Source organism: Sphaerodactylus townsendi, linkage group LG10 (assembly GCF_021028975.2).
Source record: "Sphaerodactylus townsendi isolate TG3544 linkage group LG10, MPM_Stown_v2.3, whole genome shotgun sequence".
Classification (NCBI taxonomy): Eukaryota; Metazoa; Chordata; class Lepidosauria; order Squamata; family Sphaerodactylidae; genus Sphaerodactylus; species Sphaerodactylus townsendi.
The window spans coordinates 76015660-76036985 of record NC_059434.1 but is presented as its reverse complement, the minus strand read 5'-3'; the positions used below and the strand labels follow the sequence as shown (position 1 = coordinate 76036985).

Here is a 21326-nt window from a genome sequence, read left to right as displayed (position 1 = left end):
GTTTCGACAGCCAAGCACGCAGGATCCGTCCGTGCAAAGCGCGCCACCACAGCAGGCGCTCTTGCAATACGGTTTCTGGAGAGGGCTGCTCGGCAAGCAGGCCTGAGGGTTGGCTTAGTAACCAGAGACCTGCCAGGGCCCCACAACGGGGCGGGACAGAAACAGGGAGAGAGAGAGAAGAGCCGGCATCCCAACCCGCCTGTGTCAGCAGCTTCCCTGCTGCCAGAGGGGCGTGAGTGGCAGGCGAGGGAGGCTGCGCCGCTGGTTGCAATGGTTACAGCCCCGCACAGGCAGCGCTAGGGACGCGCGCGCACTCCCGGGACCGGCCTGGGCAGAGGCAGGCAGGGCGAGCGCGCGCCGGGGAAGGGAGCGCGGACCCCGCCGAGCCCCCTGCTTGCGTCGACCCTCCCCCTGCTCGCATCGACTGCAGCGCAGCTTTTCCAACGCAGGAGGAGAAGAGCGCGACTTTGGAGCGAGTTTGGAGCTTGCCTCTCCCCCTCCTCCTCCTCTCCCTCCTGGCCAAACAAAAAGAAGACGGCGTCGGAAGGCAGGCGGGCGGGCGATGGGAGATCCAGGACTTGCAAACTAGCCGCAGGGAGGAGATGCTGGACCCCACCTCCTCTGCAGATCCCTGTTAACCCTGTGTTGGGAGCAAGGGAGGAGAAAGAGAGCGCCCCTCTTTTTCCAGCAAGGCAGGATCGAGTCTGACTGAAGCGGCTGGTAAGTGAATTCTTCCTGGGCGCGGGAGGGGTTGAGTTTGCGCGCACCTTTCTCTGTAGCCAACCATTATAATTTGGGGATCCGGAGAGTGGGAGACGTCTCTCCCCCTCCCGTGCTGACTCCTGCCCCCCGGGATGTTTGTGGCCACCTCTGGCTAGGAGGATACTTGGTGGCAACGCTGGTATTGCTGACGGATGCAGTTCATGGAAACTTGGGGGGGGGGGGTTGTGTTTGGTTCTGTAGAGGTCTGAAGGAGGGGGAAATGAAGAACTCAGCTGGGGGAGATGGGGAGCAAATCCCCCAAAGCAGGAATTGAGAGGGAGTCATGGGAGCATCAGTTGGGGTGAAGTAGGACTAAGAGAAGGGATAGGTGGGGCAAACTGCGACAAGTGCCATATCTGGAAGGTGTCAAAAAGGTAGATGTGTCCCAGGCAGTTATTTTGGACTTCTGCAAAATCAGTTTCCACATCGACGTGCCCTATAGGGGAATGCTGCATGTTAATTACACCCCTTTGGTTTGCGAGGGTTTTGTGATAGAGGCGTGTGTGTCTTTTCTTAAAGAGTTGAGAGTTTTGATGAAGTTGCAAATGAGAAGTTTGCAGACTGTAAAGGTACTTTGGTGCAGATGTGCCTGCTGGAGGGAGAGAGTGGGGAAAATCGGACTCATCTTTGGGGTTTTTTTTCAGTGCTCCATTTTGTATCTCCGTTTCTTTCAGACAGCAGACCTGCATGTGTGTGTGTATTCTTTTTTAAATGATTGTGGAAAATCTGGTGTCTTAGCAGAAGAATGCAAGGGAAGAAATATATAAAAAAACTGCGCAATTTGATGCAAGCTATTTTACTGACGTTGCGATTATGGTATCCCGCTATTTCCTGTCCAAGAACCTCATAATTGAAGTTTTGAGGCTGACAAAGCAGTAAATGTCGAGATTTGCTTGAATAATAATTAAATCTGAAAGTTAAGACTCCCAGACTTATTATTAGAATTCCCAACACTTTCTCCCATGCCTTTTTCTGAAGTTATCAGCATTCTAACTTTCATCTGAAGTTTGAACAGTGCCATCCTATGTGGACTCACCCCAGTTAGATTGGAGTAACTTTGCATAGTATTACAATTGTAAAATAAATAATCTAATTCTTCTACTGAAGTCAGTGAAGAGCTAAGAGAAAAGGGACAATTGTGGGAGAAAGGGGGGGAAATCGAAGGAGAAATCTACTGGCGAGTGATGAGAAATTATACCTGTTTCGTTTTGATATTTATCTGCCTGTGATCAACACCTCCACATAACCACAGCGTAATCTCTCTCATACTGGCAAGTGTGTCATCCTCCCTAAATTGCACGTTTGAAACAACAAAGGCAGTGACTTCATAGCGAACCGCCAGGAGCTGCTCTGTACGACTCTGGTTTGTTGGGAATTTAATACGGGGCAACCGGTTTTCTTCGATGGGTGGATCTGGAATTAAATGTAGGACAGCCAAAGCTGTGGGGCCAGACCTGGTTGGCGGCTGCCGATGCAGAGCATCTTTCTGGAGCGGAAATGTTTCCCCAGTTCTTGAAGTCGGAACCTGGCATGGTTATGGGTTGTGGCTACAGCGTGACTGGATTAATGAGAGACACCGGATTGGTGCCAGACTCTCTGCTGTTGTTTTGACTGTTTGCATCTGGAGAAATTTGAGACATATTTTCAAATAAAGAAGAAAAACCCCAGTCCCTCTTTAGGGTTTGCAGACTTCATTGACAAGGGAGTTGGATGTATTTTTCGTTTCTGGCAGCGAGGCAGTCTTCAGATCAATCAGTAAAGCATGTTTGGGTTTGTCCCTTTCTCTAAACATCTCTGGGCATTGTACATCTTTTGTTCTTCCCTGTTTTGTCCATTCAACAACCTTGTGTGAGGCAGGATAGGCTGAGAGTCTGGCTGGCTTGAGATCGCCCAGGGAGTTTCTTGACAATGTTGGGATCTGAATTCAAGTCATCCACATCCGAATCCAACACTCTAACCACCGTACTACACTTTCACGCCATTGTCATCCAGATCAGGATGAGATAACTTTCTGCCATTTAACTCAGAATTTTTTGGATCCATAAGAACTGCTGTGTTCCCCTACATTGGGAGAGGTGTGGACAGGGCCAGATGTCTTTGAGAGCCAGTGTGGTGTAGTGGTTAAGAACGGTGGATTCTAATCTGGAGAACTGGGTTTGTTTCCCCACTTCTACACAAGAAGATTGCTGGGTGACCTTGGACCAGTGGTGGGATCCAAAAATTTTAGTAACAGGTTCCCATGGTGGTGGGATTCAAACAGTGGCGTAGTGTAATGGGAACTGGAGTGGAGAACGACTGTGGCGTGGCCGGGCATTTCAGTGAGGGCATTAATAATTTCTCTGTTGCTGTAAAAAACTCTTACTGTAAAAAAAAGTTCCTAATTTCCAGCTGGTATCTTTCTGTCCATAATTTAAACTCATTATAGCAAGTCCTATTGTCTACTGCCAACAGAAACAACTACTTCTCCTCCAATTGACTGCCTGTCAAATACTTAATACTTTCAAATACTTGATTTTGTTTCTAGAAATCAAAAGAAGGATACTTTCCTTAAACAAGGAACTTTACCATATTACTAAAACATGTTTTTAAAACAGCCCAACAGGGAGAATTATCCCGTTTTCTACCTTCGCTAACCAGCCACAAACAACAGGACTTTATGATTTTTGGACCTAATGGAATTTCTAACAGAAAAGCAGACCCAATTAGTAACCCCCTCTCGGCACACACAAATAATTAGTAACCCACTCTCGGGAACTGGTGAGAACCTGCTGGATCCCACCTCTGCCTTGGACCAGTCACAGTTCTCTCAGAACTCTCTCAGCCCCACCTACCTCACAGCGGGCCTGTTGTGGGGAGAGGAAGGGAAGGACTTTGTAAGCCTCTTTGAGAAAAGCAGGATATAAATTCAAACGCCTCCTCCTCCTCCTCCTCCTCCTCCTTCTTCTTCTTCTTCAGCTCTAGGTATTTACTGCCTTAAAAGAAACATTTATTTATTTAGAACATTTATTAGTCACCATGAGGAATTCAAGGCAGCTTATTAATATTAAAATACAGTAAAATACATTAGTTAAAATCAGTGATTTAAAGCACTAGTAGACAGAAGTACTAATGAAATGCCTTCATGAATAAAACTGTCTTTAGCTGGCAACTAAAGATGGAAAGTGAGTGGACCAGGCGTATGTGGAGAGGTTGTTCTGTAACTGCAGAACTGTCTTATGTACCTACCAGATGCGTGGGGCAAATGAGCCAGGAATTTGGACTTCTTGGAATCCAATGGCCGAAGCCCTGTCCCCAGATATCTCTCATGGCCATTGGTAATCAATTGTGTGGCAGAAGCATTTTGCCCACGCTCAGCAAGATTATCCTATTCGTTGTTTCTTCAGCTGTTGCCGAGCTGAGCTTTCAGAACAAACTTTGGCATGCACGGCCACTGAATTCCTCACGTATCCTCTGTTATTGATACGAGGGTTCCCTTCATCTTTCATAGCCTGTCTTTGCCTGTCACCCCCTGGCTTTACAGTCTATCCCAGGGGTAGGGAACCTGCGGCTCGAGAGCCGCATGCGGCTCTTCTGCCCTTGCACTGCGGCTCCACAAGCCGAGCCGCCGGCCCCATCCTTGCCCGCCTTGCAGGCAGCAGGGCAGGCGCACCAGCTGCCCATGGCCGGCTGGGCTGCGCCGCGGGCTTCCCCTCTCGCCCGCCCATTGGAGCTTCGAGGCTGAGGTGCTTCCAGCTGACCAGCGAGGAGACCAAACCGCCCGACTTCATCCCTTGCCTGCCCTGCAGTGTATTAAGGGCATGACGCATCCATGCACTTCTCAGAATGAGCGAAGTAAAAGGTAAAAAAACCCAATATATACAGTTATCTTTATTTTAAATGTCAAAAATAATTTGCAGCTCCAAGTGTTTCTTTTCCCGTGGAAAACGGGTCCAAATGGCTCTTTGAGTGTTAAAGGTTCCCTACCCCTGGTCTATCCTGTGTGTGTGTGTGTGAATCTAACATAGGACACAACAGCCTTGACACCTTTCAAAAGAAAAGTCGAGTGTCTTCTAGAGAGAGAAACTCGAAGTAAAGAAGCAAAATGAGGACAGGAAGTGCTTAATTTATTCCCCACCTGACGGCTCTTGGCCTCAACCTTCTTCTCCAAAGTCCTTCTTTGCCCTCATCTTCCCCTTTCAGAGTTCAAAGTCTGTGTTTTTCTTTGCTAGACAGAGGTTTTGAGCTTTGGAACAGCAGTTTCAGGTTTGGAGTAGGGAAGCTGTGAGGAAGGATTTTCCCCCAGTTGCTGTTTCTTTGCTGCAGATCTGCTCCTCCCAAAGTTTTAAAAAAGAAAACTGTCCAGGCTGTGTTTAGGTGCGTCAAGGAGAGATAGGTCAGTGGTGGAACAGGTGTCTTACATTCAGAAGGAGCCAGGTATAATCCTTGGCAAGCATTGTTGGAGAAAACCTTTCTCTGCTTGAAATGCTAGCTAGCCACTGCCAGTAAAAGTGTGTATGTGTTTGTGTATGTTAAAGGCCTTCAAGTTGTTTCCAACTCACGGTGACCCTATGAATCGATGTGCTCCAAAACATCCTATCATTAGCAGCCTTACCTTCTCGCGTCTTGCAAAGTGAGGACCATGGCTTCCTTAATTGAGACAATCCATCTCATGTTGGGTCTTCCTCTTTCATTCTGACTTCAACCTTTCCTAGCATTATTGTCTTTTCTAGTGACTCTTGTCTTCTCATTATGTGACCAGAGTACAACAGCCTCGCTTTAGTCATTTTAGCTACCGGGGACAGTTCAGGCTTGATTTGATCTAAAACCCACTTATTGGGGGGGGGGGGGTGTTGGTGGTCCACGATAATCATAACACTCTCTTCCAACGCCACATTTCAAAGGAATCTACTTTCACCCTGTCAGTTTTCATCCTGTCAGCAGTCAAAGAGTAGACAGTACTAAACGGACCAGTATTCTGATTGTGGATAACACAACTTCATGTGTGGAGTTAGTCCCTGAGCACACTCCCACTTCCTCAAAAGCATGCTGTGGTGGGGAAAAGTCGACATTAGTCACTACTTCTGTGGAACATCAACATATTTTCATACAGGGGCGGGGGGTCCTACTCTTCATTCTGAAGGGAACGGGAATTTGAGGGATTTGTAGGGAGGGTTGGCGGGCAGGAGAAGTATTTTGTCTGCAGATTCCTTTTCGCATATTCTTCAGTTCTTTCCTGGTTCCTGGCTGTTACTTTTGAGCCATGGTCATTTAAGAACATAAGAACAAGTCAGCTGGATCAGACCAGAGTCCATCTAGTCCAGCATTCTGTTACTCGCAGTGGCCCACCAGGTGCCTTTGGGAGCTCACATGCAGGATGTGAAAGCAATGGCCTTCTGCTGCTGCTGCTGCTCCCAAGCACCTGGTCTGCTAAGGCATTTGCAATCTCAGATCAAGGAGGATCAAGATTGGTAGCCATAGATCGACTTCTCCTCCATCAATCTGTCCAAACCATTTCTTTAGTTTTTGGAGCTAACTGAAGGAAGGAATCTAAAAAAGCTGGAAAAGAAGAGTCACTTTTTATACCCCGCTTTTCTCTACCGTTAAGGAGCCTCAAAGCGGTTTACAAACTCCTTCCCTTCCTCTTTCCACAACAGGCACCTTATGAGGTAATTGGGGCTGAGAGAGTTCTGCGAGAACTGTGACTGGCCCAAGGTTGCCCCAAAAGCTTCATGTGGAGTAGCAGGGAATCAAATCCGGTTCTCTAAATTAGAGTCCGCAGCTCTTAACCACTAAACCATGCTGGCTCCGGAATGGAGGATTTATGCAAAACAAAATTACCTGGTGGGCAAAGTAAGCACTCACTAATTATCCTCATAGACACCTCACTCCTGTATTTTGAGCAGAAACACAGGGTCGGAAACCTTGCATTTCCCTTTGTAAACAAATCAGGCCCATTCACACCTTATAAAGGCCTTATGGCTCCTGGGTGCATTTGATGAGATATGTAGGGAGAGTTCCTCTTGAGAACTTCATTCCCAAGCGCATAAGAAGAAGAAGAGTTTGGATTTATATCCCCCCTTTCTCTCCTGCAGGAGACTCAAAGGGGCTTACAATCTCCTTGCCCTTCCCCCCTCACAACAAACACCCTGTGAGGTAGGTGGGGCTGAGAGAGCTTCGAGAAGCTGTGACTAGCCCAAGATCACCCAGCTGGCGTGTGTGGGAGTGCACAGGCTAATTTGAATTCCCCAGGCAAGCCTCCACAGCTCAGCCGGCAGAGCTGGGAATCAAACCCGGTTCCTCCAGATTAGATCCACGAGCTCTTAACCTCCTACGTCACTGCTGCTCCTAAGGACCTAATTCAGATTGGGGCTGTGGGGAGAAGTAACTAAATCTTACCTCCCCCCCCCCCCACCTACACACACCATTTTTCTGATCTGAGATTACTCTAGGGACCCACGACTTGCTTCATTATGGAAACTTATGTGCGGCCTTCAGTGGTGGCCACATGGACCTATGTGAGAATTGGCCCTTAGTTTGGACTTACACTGTCTAAAGCTAGGCCTCTTGAAATCACTGAAAGTACATTATAGCTGTAGCATGATACTTCTGCAAGCAACTTTTTATGGGGTGTGTGGAGATTTTGTATATACAAGACAGGGAGCAATCGCACTGTGACTAGAGACAGGATTGTTTATCCATTAAACAAATGGCCGAACGCATGTTGTCATGCAGGGATTGAGCCACAGGGGAGAATGCAGTCTCTGAGATATTAAAAACAAAAACGAAATGAAAACAAAAAGTTCATCCAGTGGTAATTTCCTGTCCTCACAACAAGGAATCTTGCTGAATTTGCATACTTGTACTGAAGAGAAGTTTGTACTTTCCAAATATTTATATGAAACTGTTGAAACGAAGGCTGTGTGTGCGTTTGTGTGTAAGGGAGGGGATGCTTGAGTTCGGTTGTTCACTAAGAGTCGTGTCCCAAGCAGTGATTAGTGGCTGTCCGTGGCACTTGTGTTTCGTGTGGCAATAACAGGTCACCACTGAGTGAAGAAGCACTTTGTCTCTAGCTGGCTGCAACTGCTGCCGATTAATTCCCACATCAAAAGAACTGCAGACAGTGTGAAACGCATGTCCTTTTCCTGAGAAAGGAGCTAATGTTGCAGAAACGTTTAGCAGAAGAGAAGTGAATCGTGGGTCAAACTGAACACTGAATGTGAGGTAGATCTAAGATGAGCAGCCATGTTAGTCTGTCTGTATCAGTAGAAAAGAGCAAGAGTCCAGTAGCACCTTAAAGACACACAACACTTCAGACAGGGCATGAGCTTTCATGAGTCACAGTTCATTTCTTCAGATGTGAGAGACAAGAGATTCTTAAGCTTCCTTTCTAATGTTATTGTAGGAATGGAGTAAGCAAGCCCAATGGGGGCAGGGGGAGCCCCAGTAGGAGTTACTAACAGGACACAATTACTGATCTTAGAAAGGATGAAGTATTCCTCTCTAATCACCCCAGCGTTGGGTAGCGGTTAAGAGCAGGTGGATTCTAATCTGGAGAACCCAGTTTGATTCTCCACTCCTCCACCCAAGTGGCAGAGGCTTATCTGGTGAACCAGATGTGTTTCCGCACTCCTACATTCCTGCTGGGTGACCTTGGGCTAGTCACAGCCCTCTCAGAACTCTCTCAGCCCCACCTACCTTACAAGGTGTCTGTTGTGGGGAGAGGAAGGGAAAGGAGCTTGTAAGCCACCTTGAGTCTCCTTACAAGAGAGAAAGGTGGGGTATAAATCCAAACTCCTCTCCTCCTCCTCCTCCTCCTCCTCCTCCTCCTCCTCCTCCTCCTCCTCCTCCTCCTCCCACGGCTTTGACAAATTCCATATGTTGGCCAAGCATTAGCTATGATACTCGCTCAGTTCAGAAACAGTTTATTTTAACATAGTTCATATTATTATCTGAATACTGGGTGCTGTGCCATGGATTGTCCAGACTAGGTGGACCTGGTCAGATCTTGGAAGCTATGCAGGGTTGCCCTGGTTAGTATTTGGATAGGAGACCACCAAGGAGTTCAAGGGTCGCTACCCAGAGGCAGGCAATGGCAAACCATCTCTGAAAATGTCTTGAATCTTAACTAGAGCCTTGTCTACTGAAAAGACAAACCTGGCTTCCTTCTTGCTTAAGAACATAAGAACATAAGAACAAGCCAGCTGGATCAGACCAGAGTCCATCTAGTCCAGCTCTCTGCTACTCGCAGTGGCCCACCAGGTGCCTTTGGGAGCTCACATGCAGGAGATGAAAGCAATGGCCTTCTGCGGCTGTTGCTCCCAAGCTTGTTCCCCAGCATCCTCCATATATGCACCTGTATGAGATACCTGGGTAGGACAAAAGCAACGAAACAGGAAGCACTCTTGGGTTTGAGTGACTGTCTATGAATTGGCCCCGACCTGCAAACCCACATTTTTGGATTTTGTAGTACTGCTGCTCTGTAGCTATTGTTCACAACTCCTATGTGGACAAGGCAGTCCAGTGGTGAACAGCCAGAGTAGTGCAGCGATAACCCAAAATCCAGCCGTATCTGGTTGCGGCACTAACAAAACCACAATTAAAATAAACCATGGGTTTCATATGAATCCCTGAACTGAGCCAGTAACTAGCTCTGCCTTGTGTTACCTGTCCAATCTGTCTTTGGCCCCTTGCTATAGAATTGGCACATGGACAAAAAAAATGTAAAGATTTCAGTCATGTATTTTAGTGGTCATTTTCTGCCTGCATAGTGTTGATGGATGGGATTTCACTTGTCTTCCTATCCATTGCAAAGCTTTGGATGAGAAAAGAACAAAAGCTTCCAACATTCAAGACCCTGGTGTAAGAATTGAAAAATGAACTAGCTGGTAGCAAGTACTACCTTTAAAGATCTAGAAATGTCTTCCTTGACTTTGGCCCCTTTCGCATGCTGTTCTTTGACTTGCGGCTTAATCCCGTGTTGTTCGAAACCAACTGTTACTCAACCACAAACACGCTGTTTACATATTGCCAAACTGGTGGTTTCTTTTCATGATGCGGTTTTTCATCCAAAACAAGACAAAAAAAGAGGCAGTTTAGCTTATAAATTTCAGTGGTTTCAGAGACAACAGGAGACCACCCTCCACCTCCACAAAGAAATCACAGTAATGGTGATTATCTCGTCCATTAACCAAGCAAATGGAACATGTGAAGAGACATTATGCATGCTTGCGTTCATGTTATCCTCTGTTCTGGACTCAGAGAAACAATGTTGGGGAATCAAGTTGGCATGTTTCCAATAAGATCCCAAAGTGGACTGGAACATTCCTACTCTTCCTTAAGGACATAAGAACTAGCCTGCTGGATCAGACCAGAGTCCATCTAGTCCAGCACTCTGCTACTCGCAGTGGCCCACCAGGTGCCTTTGGGAGCTCACATGCAGGAGGTGAAAGCAATGGCCTTCTGATGCTGCTGCTGCTCCCGAGCACCTGGTCTGCTAAAGAGCATTTTGCAATCTGTGAGGATCAAAGGAGGGATCCAAGATTGGTAGCCATAAGATCGAAGCTTCTCACTCCCATCCAATCTGTCCAAGCCCCTTTTAAAGCTATCCAGGTTAGTGGCCATCACCACCTCCTGTGGCAGCATATTCCAAACACCAATCACAAGTTGCGTGAAGAAGTGTTTCCTTTTATTAGTTCTAATTCTTCCCCCCAGGATTTTCAATGAATGCCCCCTGGTTCTAGTATTGTATCTAGTATCTAGTATCTTCTACAGCCCACTGACATGTTGTTTGGGAGGGGTCGGGGTCTCTCAGGAATAGTATAAGAGCAAATCGGAGGGCTTTAATGGGAAGAGAGGACTGACTGAAATGGGCAGCCCTTCTGTGGAAAGAATGAAATGTTTCTGGGACAAATGAAGTGCAGAATGCCATGGAGGAAGCTATTTATTAAAGTCCCAGAAACATTTTAAATGTGTGGAAAAGGAAATAATCTCTTGCCTAAATAAGCTTTGTACTACTATTGAGAATCACCGAGAGGCACTTACAATAAATGACTGATGAAAATACTAGGTACCACAGTGACATTTCTAGGAATTGTGGCACCTAGGATTTGTTGAGCCCCAAGATACAAGCTGCATTTTTTTTCTTGCTCGATCTTTCTCAGTTTGTTTTGGCCCAAAGCAGAATTTTTCATAATGATCAATATGGCAATCAGAAAAAAAATATATCATTAAAAGTCTAATTGGAAGAAACAGTTTTGTTGTCATTCCTTCAATTATTCCGTCTTCCTAAACAATGTTTTGATTACTGTTTTTATGTTTTGTGTGTAATTTTCCTGTTTTAATTGTTTTAATAATGTGTGTTTGGGAGGGGATTGATTTTAATAGTTTTAAAGTATGATTTTATCATGTATGTTTTAAATTGTTAGCTACCTTGGTGACCCTTGTAAGGTCAGAAAGGAGGATATAAATTTTTGAACAGAACTGAATAGAAATGCAGAATATCTGGGATTTACTTTCCAGCATATATGTCACTTCTAAATAGCAGCTGGGGGATGCTTTTCAGATCAGGTTAACAGTTTGGGCAGCTCTTTAACTTGTTCCATTTTCCTTTTTCTGTCTGTCCAGTATTCTTTTCTCCCGCCGAGTTGAGGGCACCCTTTCCCTCCACCCAACCCCCACCCCAACCCCGGAGTGCAATTGTGTGTGTGGGGAGGGTGCAATTTCAATGCTTGCCCCAGGCACCATTTTTGGCAGGTGCGCCATTGTGGGATTTGAATTCAGGTCTCCCAGTTCCTAATCAAATGGCTCATGGAAAATGTACCGATGGTGCTTTTCATCCATATATCACCTTGGGAATGTATCCAGAAACTCCTGCATGGAGCAAAAGTTACATGGGAACCGGCCTCCCCTTTTTGCTTTTTGACTCTTGCTGTGTATTCAAAACCAGTCATCCTTAGTTAAGAAAAAGTGATAAGGAAATATTAAAAACTCATTTAGCAGTTGCTTGTATGCCGTTGAGCAATCCGACTTATCTTTCATCCGAGCAAATGCATCAATTTATCTAGAGTGAATTGCATTCCATGAGGAATTTCCTCCCCACCTTCCAGACAGCAGTCTGCAGCTTTTACAAATAAGATGTATTTTAAGATAAGGCCTTGAGTAAAAAGTTAAGGGATGGCATTTGCTTGTTGTGAAACATGCAGAAATCAGTTCTCACTCGCATGTCTTCTTTTCCTGTTTTCATGCATTGTATGGAAGCAAACCAGGGTTTGCCACTGAAAGTGACAAATGGTTCAAACGTGGCTTCGTTATCATTGTGCCATTGCAAATGCAAATTTATCCTTACTTGGTGTCCACATTTATGGTTGTAGATATAACACATTTATTATTTCAGATATAACCTTACAGTAAGGTGACCAGATGGTCACCTTTGTGAACCGGGACAGGGGGTAGGCGGCCATGCGCGTGCAGCCGCAGGAGCACACTGCCCCTTCCCTGGAAGTTGCTGCGGGTTTCCCCGCCCTGTCCGCAGGGAGGCGGGAAACAGCAAGAGCCCCAGAAGGCCGTGCTACTGGCCGTCTTGGCTTGTAGCGAGGGAGGCCTACCGCTGCCATGCGCCCCAGAAGTCAGTCTTGACGGCCTCCCAAAAATCCGGAGACAATTTAAATAACCTGCGGGATGGCCTTGGGATAAGTGTTTGAAAGCAGGACTGTCCATGCCAAAAGCGGGGACCGTCCTAGGTCAGCCTGCCCTTACACGGGTATTTCCAGAGGAAATCCCATTGTGTGTAATCCAATCCAGTTATCCGATATCTGCTTTGAAAACTAAGCCTTTTTTCCAAGCAAATAGTGTTCTTTGACATTACAAGATCAAATTTCCTGCCCTAAGGTGGACAGAGGAATTTTATTTCCTGGTTAACAAATGGTAGTAGAATTTGTTGAACTGATGATTTGCTGATTGACCTAGTAATTTGAAAGTGCTACACACTTACATCAGAAAATCTCTGACCAAAATTCACGCATAATGAAGCTTTGGACCCACAATCTTCTTCTCCCTACTTAGAGGAGAAGTCCTCCTATGGATTAAAATAGTTGAGAAATAGGAAACAAAAGAGGTGGGTGTAAATGGGAAGTTCTCACAATGGAGAAGATGTGGGGAGTGGTGTCCCCAAGGATCGTTTGGGACCAGTGCTCTTTAATATTCATAATATTATGGAAGTGGGGGGGTGGGTAGCGTGGTGTGGATTTGCAGATGATACCAAGTATGTGGGGTGGTAGAGAACCACAAAGGACAGAGCTCCAGCGGACCTTGATAGAATAGATGAGTGGGCTCAGAAATGGCAAATGCAGTTCAATGTGTAAAATGTAAGAGTGATGCGCATAGGGCAAAAAAATCCAAACTTCACGCTACAGGGGGTAGTGCTATCAGTCACAAGACCAGGAGGATTTGGAGCGTCTTGTTGGGCGGATTCCCATGGGAATGTCCCAGCTCAATGCATGGCAGCTGTAAAAAGGCAAACTCTATGCTGGGGATCGTAGAAGGAATTGATAATAAAACTGCAAGATGTGCCTTATATAAAACTGATGAATGCGACCCGCTGGAGTACTGTGTCCAGTTCCAGGTAGCCGCATCTCAAAAAGGATATTGAGGAGATAGAAAAGAAGTGCAGAGACAACAAAAAAGGATGATTGAGGGACTGGGTACCTTCCCTATGAGGAGAGGCTGCAGCGTTTGGGACTGAAGTTTGGAAGGCGTACGAGGAGGATATGATTAAGTCTACAAAAAAAATTATACATGGGGTAGAAAATGTTGACAGAGAGACTTTTTTTCTCTCTTCCTCACAATACTAGAACCAGGGGGCATTCATTGAAAATGCTGGAAGAATTAGGACTAATAGAAACACTTCTTCAACGCAACGTGTGATTGGTGTTTGGAATATGCTGCCACAGAATTGGTGATGGCCACTAACCTGGATAACTTTAAAGAGGGGCTTGGACAGATTTATGGAGGAGAAGTCGATCTATGGCTACCAATCTTGATCCTCTTTGATCACCAGGATTGCCAAAGTACTTAACAGACCAGGTGATGGGAGCAACAGCCATGAAGGCCATTGCGTTCACATCCTATGTGAGCTCCCAAAGGCACCTGGTGGGCCACTACAGTAACCAGGGAAGCTGGACTAAGATGAGGACTTTTGGTCACAGTCAGCTGGCTTGTTCTTATGTTCTTATGTTCTTAAGTAAGTCCTCCTATGGATTAAAAACTGGTTGAGAAATAGGAAACAAGGAAATTGGGTGTAAATGGGAAGTTCTCACAATGGAGATGTCGGGAGTGGTGGTGTCCCCAAGGATCCGTTTTGGGACCAGTGCTCTTTAACCTATTCATAAATGACCTGGAGTAGGGGTAGGTTGGCGTGGTGGCCAAGTTGCAGATGATACCAAATTATGTAGGGTGGTGAGAACCACAAAGGATTGAAGAGCTCAAAGCGGACCTTGATAAATTAGATGATGGGCTCCAGAATGGCAAATGCAGTTCAATGTGGCAAAATGTAAAGTGATGCCACATAGGGGCAAAAAATCCAAACTTCACATACGCTACGGGGTCAGTGCTATCAGTCACAGACCAGGAAGGGATTTAAGTCTTAGTTGATAGTTCCATGGGAATGTCAACAAATGCATGGCAGCTGTAAAAGGCAAACTCTATGCTGGGGATCATTAGAAGGAATTGATAATGGAAACTGCAAGATTGTCGTGCCCATATAAAACGGTGAATGCGACTTAGCACTTGGAGTACTGTGTCCAGTTCTGGTAAGCGCATCTCAAAAGGATATTGAGGGAGATAGAAAAAAAAGAAGTGCAGAGAAGGGCAACAAGGATGATTGAGAGGTTCTGGAACACCTTCCTATGAGGAGGGCTGCAGCGTTTGGGACGGATTTGAGGAGGCTGACTGGAGGGATATGATTGGGGAAGTCTACAAAATTATGCATGGGGTAGAAATGTTGACAGAGAGAGACATTTTTCTCTCTTTCTCACAATACTAGAACCAGGGGACATTCCATTGAAATGCTGGAAGGAGAATTAGGACTAATAAAAGGAAACGCTTCTTCCGCATAGCGTGTGATTGGTGTTTAGATATGCCAGGAGGTGTTGATGGCCACTAACCTGGATAGCTTTAAAAGGGGCTTGGACAGATTTATGGAGGAGAGTAGATCTATGGCTGCAATCTTGATCCTCTTTGATCTGAGATTACCAAATGTAACTGGAACCAGGTGATGGAGACAGCAGCACTTGAGAGACCATTCGTTCACATCCTACATGAAACGAGCTCCCAAAGGCACCTGGTGGAGCCCTCTTGGTAATGAGAGAGCTGGACTAGATGGACTTTAGTCGATCCAGGCTGCGGCTTGTTCTTATGTTCTTATGTTCTTAAAGGCGTTTCTGTGGTTTTTTCATTCTTTGGGTTCAACCTTTTTTCATTCTGCCTGTATTAATTATTTGCTATGTTGGTTTTAAATTGTGTTCATTCATACAGGGTCTTTAAGGATATAATAGTGCTGGAAGAGGTTCAGAAAAGGGTAGAATACTCAAGGGACTGTAGCATTTGTTGCTAGCTGAAGCCAAGTTTGGGGAGAAAGGAGCCAGAGTTAAAGAGGGCTAGAAATCCGTAGAAGATGAGAGATCCCTCAGCTAGGCTGGGTTAGGGCAGTCCCCAGAACCAACAAAATTCCAATTTATTTATTAGTTTACTTCATTTATACCCCACTTTTCTCCCTGATGGGGGCCCCAAAGCAGCTTAGAACGTCCTCTCCTCCTCCATTTTATCCTCTTAGCAAGCTTGTGAAGTAGGTTAGACTGAAGAGTGTATGATTAGCCCAGGGTCATTTAGCAAGCTTCTGTGGCAGAGTGGGGTTCAAATCTGGCTCTTTCGAATCCTAGTCTGACACCAACCACGTAATTGAACTTTTCTCCTTCCATAACAGGTCTTTTGTGGGCACCCTGCGATATAGGTAAGCAGTAGGTTCAAGACAGACAAAAATAAGTAATTCCTAGGATGATAGAGTTGGAAGAGACCCCAAGGGTCATCAAGTCTAACCCCCTGCAATGCAGGAACACACAATCAAAGTACTCCTGACCTGTGTTCATCCAGCCTCTGTTTAAAAACCTCCAAAGAAGGAGACTCCACAACTCTCCGAGGCAGTGAATTCCACTGCCAAACAGCCCTGATGTTCAGGAAGTTCTTCCTAATGTTTAGGTGGAATCTCTGGCCTGGGATTTAGCAGCATCTGGAAAGAGTGATTAACTTGTGGAATTCACTGCTGCAGGAATTAGTTGACTAATTCCTAATAGCTAATTAGACACATTTATAGACAACAGACTCATCGAACAGCTATTAACGACAGCACTAACTAACTAAAATGCTCAAAATTTGCTACAGGGAGGGTATCCAGAAGCACAATAGGAAGCTTCGGCCTCCGTGTCTTACTTGCAGGCCTTCTGGAGGCATATGGCCCTTGCTCATTCATTTATTATTTTTAATTTACTTTATAGTCCTTGCTGAGACGCAAGGGTGAAATGGAATGTTGGACTAGATGGACGTACTACAACTTATGTCATGTTCTTATGAGATACTTTCTATACTCCTTGACACTCTGTACGTCACTTGTTGTTGAAGGAAGGCCTACTTTACCTGTATTGCAAATCAACCTGATTTTACATGTTTGCAATACAGGTTCGAATATCCCCACTTCACTTTCACTTCTCACTTCTGACAGATGAACCCATTATTATTATTATTTTTTCATGGTCACTATGTTTTCTGAGCTGAATTTTTTCTGTTAAAATCAACAAACAGAAAAAGCAACATTTTTCTGTTTGTTGATTTTCTGTTCATTTATTTGATAGACTTTGACCTTGCCTGTCACCCCTAAGAGTCTCGCTGAGTTTAACAATATCAAGTTATAAACAGTATAGCAGTATAAAGCCACTATAAAAAGAAAGGTATATGAGTTTTAAAAACCCATCCTACCTGTGCTGACATCTTAGACAGAGCAATAATGAATAGCATAAAATGAACCAAAAAAAATTGAGAACAAAAAATATTCAAAAACAAGGCAGTCAAAACAGCACACAATCACACCATTTAAATCATCAAACCAGAATCAGCTTTGATCGCAAACTTCTCATCTCTGTTGACATATACAAGCTTTGGGCCAGTTTTGTGGTTCTACAGGAAAAACAGCTGTAACTTGAACTCACCCATCCCCAGCTCTCATATTTATGTTCCCACTTTACATTAAGTCAATTTGCATATAATTAATATTGCGTAACTTTTGCTACTGCTGGTCATGAGGAGAGGAGAACTATCCACTTATGAGGGGCAATGTAGCTTAGCACTCTAACCAACCCCTGACAATCCTGTTTCATTCTCTCCCCTCTCACCACATACAACAATCTGACAATTCATCGGACACTGTTCAAGCCTATAGTCTAGAGCAGGGGTAGGGAACCCTCTTGACTTCCGAGAGAGCCGCATGTAAGCCTCTTCTGCAACGCTGCCATTTGTGGCTCCGCGAGGCCGAGCGCCATGACCCATGCCCGCGCCGCCCTGCAGTGCACGCAACTTCCCACAGTCGGCTGGGCCTGTACATGAGGCTTCCCCTCTCACCCAGCCCCTGTGGGTGGTGAGGGTGCTACAGTGGCCAGCCGAAGGGCTGAGCCGCCCGGCTGCATCCTTGCCATACCTGCAAGAATAGTGTTATCTTTGGCCCTGAAAAATGTCAAAAATTATTTGTGGCTCCAAGTGTTTTCTTTTCCCATGCAAAACGGGTCCAAATGGCTCTTTGAGTGTTAAAGGTTCCCTACCCCTGGTCTAGAGGGTTAGAAACTTGGTGTCTTTTTTTAAAAGTTGGCATTCTCAATTAAATCTTCTACTAATTTCTGCACTGTGTTGCAGAGGAGTTCAACATTGTCCTCTTAGATTTCATAGCTATTTTGTATGATCTGTTTTCTCCAAGGTTGCTTCCACATGAAACATTTGCTCCAGTTTGGCAACCCAAGTGGTAGTGACTGCTGTCAAGTTGCAGCTGACTTATGGCGACCCTGTAGGGTTTTCAGGGCAAGAGATGAACAGGGGTAGTTTGCCGTTCTTTGCCATTCTGTGTAGCAACCCTGGACTTTCTTACTTACCCTGTCCAGAAGATGAACTAGCTCTGTTCTAAGAACCTGGGAATTTCTAAGAACCTGAAAGTAAATTCCCTTCCTGGCTAGAGTAGGGTCTCTCTTTCCACAGTATTCTCTTCCTGCCAACCCCACAGTTCTTTCACAGACACTAAACATGTCTGTTCTCTCAGGAACTCAGATATGAACTCCTTCTAATCCTGTCAAAAGCTCTGACTTCTTAACTCCACCTACCCGCTGCCTGTCACTCACACCCTTAGGCTGCGTGAGGGATTAACACTTTAAATTCAGGCTTTTCTGCCTCTGCCTTCTCCTTAGGTTTGTCACACAAGGCATAATCACTTTCCACGTCTGCCAGATTGGGAGAAGACAAGGGACTGGAGTGGTGACTCTAAACAGTCAAAGAAATAGAAATGTGGAATTAAAGAAAACAAAAGAATGAAAACAATCAGGCAGTTTGTTTTTCCTCATCTGTTTGGTCTTGCTAATTTAACGTGTGTGTGTGTGTGTGTGTGTGTGTGTGTGTGTGTGTGTGTGTGTGTGTGTGTGAGAGAGAGAGAGAGAGAGAGAGAGAGAGAGAGAGAGAGAGAGAGAGAGAGAGAACTAATAATTAACATAGCCATCCCGTGGAAAAAAAAAGTTAAAACTTTTCAGATGTGTTTGTTGTTCCATAGTTCAAAGGCAACAGAGTGTGATTTTTAATAAGGTTGTTTCTCTCTTGTCACATTGATGGAGATGCAAGTTCACATGTGTTTGATGCTTTTAGGCCCCCAAAGCATTGTTAGCATTGTAAATAGTATTCCACCCAAGTTGAGGCTGTGCCGGGGCAGGTCTTGTCACGTGTTTTCACATCTGTGAAAAGCAGGTTGGGTATCTCTCCATAAAAACTATCCTACTTCTGACAGACCTGTTCAGATTTTACTTTGATACCAGGGTGCTTTCGACATGGGGAGCGTTTGTGTGGTTTCTCCATTGCTGGCCTTTTCCTCATGTAGCACTTACCCGATGCGGCGTGGCTGATCCAATCATTTTCCATGATTTTTGTCCACACACCTCTCTTTGCACTGTTGCTTTCTGTTTGCTTTAATCAGTTTTATCTTGTCCTCACTGTAACAGGTGGGGGCATCGTGTCGTTCATGACATTGTAGATGATCATGCTGGATACTCCACCCTCACCCTTTTGGAGGGCTGTTTTGCGCATGCAATCTAGCAATTATGTATTAAATCACTACATTGTGAATGCGCTTGTGTGGCACCTGTTCAGTCTGCTAATTTGTCACCATGGCCATGTTCTCTTTTTGAAAACCTGCCTCCCTGTTTTCCCGAGATTCTCTGATCTGGACTTCCCACTGAGTGTCATTTTATTGCATGTTCAAGAATCTCTGCATTGGTTTCTGCTGCAATCACTCTCCCACCCACAAAAAGAGGAAGATGTAGTCCTTCATGGGGAAGCATGGGGGCCCATACTTCTTCTTTCCTATTTCCAGCAAGAGACAGCTTTGAGGATCAGGGTGGAGTTTGGATGCAGAATTATTTAATTAGCATGTGCGTGTAGAGTTCGCTCAAGTCACAGCCAACTTGTGGCAACCCCATACGGTTTTCAAGGCAAGAGACAAACCAGGGTGGTTTGCCATTGCTCTTTTCTTAAGAGCACCCCTGATTTTCCTTAATGGTTTCCCACCTAAGTACTAACTAAGGCTGGCTCTGCTTCGCTCCTGAGATCAGGCTCATCTGGGCCATCCAAGTCAGGGAGCAATAAGCACAGAAGCAGAAATTACTGTTGATAGATGATACTACTGTTAATGTTAGGGTGAGGGTTAGTGGATAGGTTTAACTGTTTCTGTATGTTGTGATGTTTCAGGAATCAACTATCCACCAGTATACAATGTCTGTTATGTTACTGTTTGTTGATTATAATTACATAAGGTTAATTACTCAGTCACGACACCATTTGTTTAATGTTTAATGCTGTATTAAAGATAAAAGCAATAAAATTACTTTTTTAAAAAAGAAGCAGAAATTCGTCTCATATACCCTTTCATTTTCAATTTGTTTAATCCATTGATCCCCACACAATCTGCCTGTTTGGGAAGGGGACAACTGTGCTCCCAACAGCAACAGCAGCAAAAAAACAAAGGAGGTAGCATGATATGGTGAGAATGATGGTGAATACATGCCAGTTCAAAGAGCTCTGGTGTCCACTATTGATGTCGTGCCTATGAACTGGCTTTGGCTTGATCCCACTGGCAAGGTTGGCATTCTTGTGAATAGGACATCTTTGCCCTCCTGGAGTCACCATCTTGTTGCTTTTTTCCTTGGCCATCTATTCGTCTGTCTGATTCCTGTTCTGCACAGTTCCAAGCTCACTAAATTCTGTACAAGTTGAAAGCTGAAGTTATTGTTCTAGTTAGTTAGTAGAACTGCTACTGGATATCATTTGAACTGGAGAAGGTGACTCCCACCAGAAGAGATGGGAAGCGGAAGGGAAAATGTTCTTGCCTCCCTGAGTGAAGGGGTAAGAATCATCCACTCACAAGATGTTCTCCTGTTTTCCAATTAGAGAATTAGAAGACTAACAGTCCAGGTGCCTCCGGGGAGCAAGCAACAACTGCAGAAGGCCATTTGCTTTCCCATCCAAATGTGCCCAGTCTCCCAGAGTCAAGCCACCCTGGTGGGGACCACTGTGAGTAGCAGAGGAGCTGGACTAAGATGGACTCTGGTCTGATCCAGCTGGCTTGTTTTATGTTCTTATGAGGAGAGGGGATCCCTTCATCCCTCAGTGGACTGTCCTGCCAGTCATCAAGCAGATACACAAAGTGGCCTTTTGGAGTACTGTGTTCAGTTCTGGTCGCCACATCTCAAAAAGGATATCGAAGAGATAGAAAAAGGGCAGAGAAGGGCAACGAGGATGATTGAAGGATTGGAGCACCTTCCTTATGAGGAGAGGCTGCAGCGTTTGGGACTCTTTAGTTTGGAGAGGAGACGTCTGAGGGGATATGATTTAAGTCCTATAAAAGTTATACATGGGGTAGAAAATGTTGACAGAGAGAGAATTTTTCTCTCTTTCTCCTGTCAATACTAGAACCAAGGGGGCATTCATTGAAAATGCTGGGGGGGAAGAATTAGGAGTAATAACAGGAAACACTTCTTCGCATAGCGATGTGATTGAGTGGTTTAGATAATATGCTACCACAGGAGGTGAGTGATAGCCCACACTAACCTAGGATAGCAAGCTTTAAAAGGGGCTTGGACAGATTTATGGAGGAGAAGTCAATCTATGGCTACCAATCTTGATCCTCCTTGATCTCAGATTGCAAATGCCTTAGCAGACCAGGTGCTCAGAGAACAGCAGCGGCAAGAGACCATTAGCTTTTCACCACCTCCATGCTTGAGCTCCCAAAGGCACCTAGG

At 45.2% G+C, this 21326-nt stretch overlaps 1 protein-coding gene across 1 annotated transcript in view; it reads left to right on the top strand.

Annotated features, from left to right (window-relative positions):
* Positions 1 to 212: 212 nt before the first annotated feature.
* The window catches only part of PTPN13 (protein tyrosine phosphatase non-receptor type 13), a 187154-nt gene continuing 166040 nt past the window's right edge, over positions 213 to 21326 (top strand). Inside the window, 1 exon segment of the mRNA XM_048509456.1 lies at positions 213 to 720. The gene's annotated coding sequence lies outside the window, so the exon portion shown is untranslated.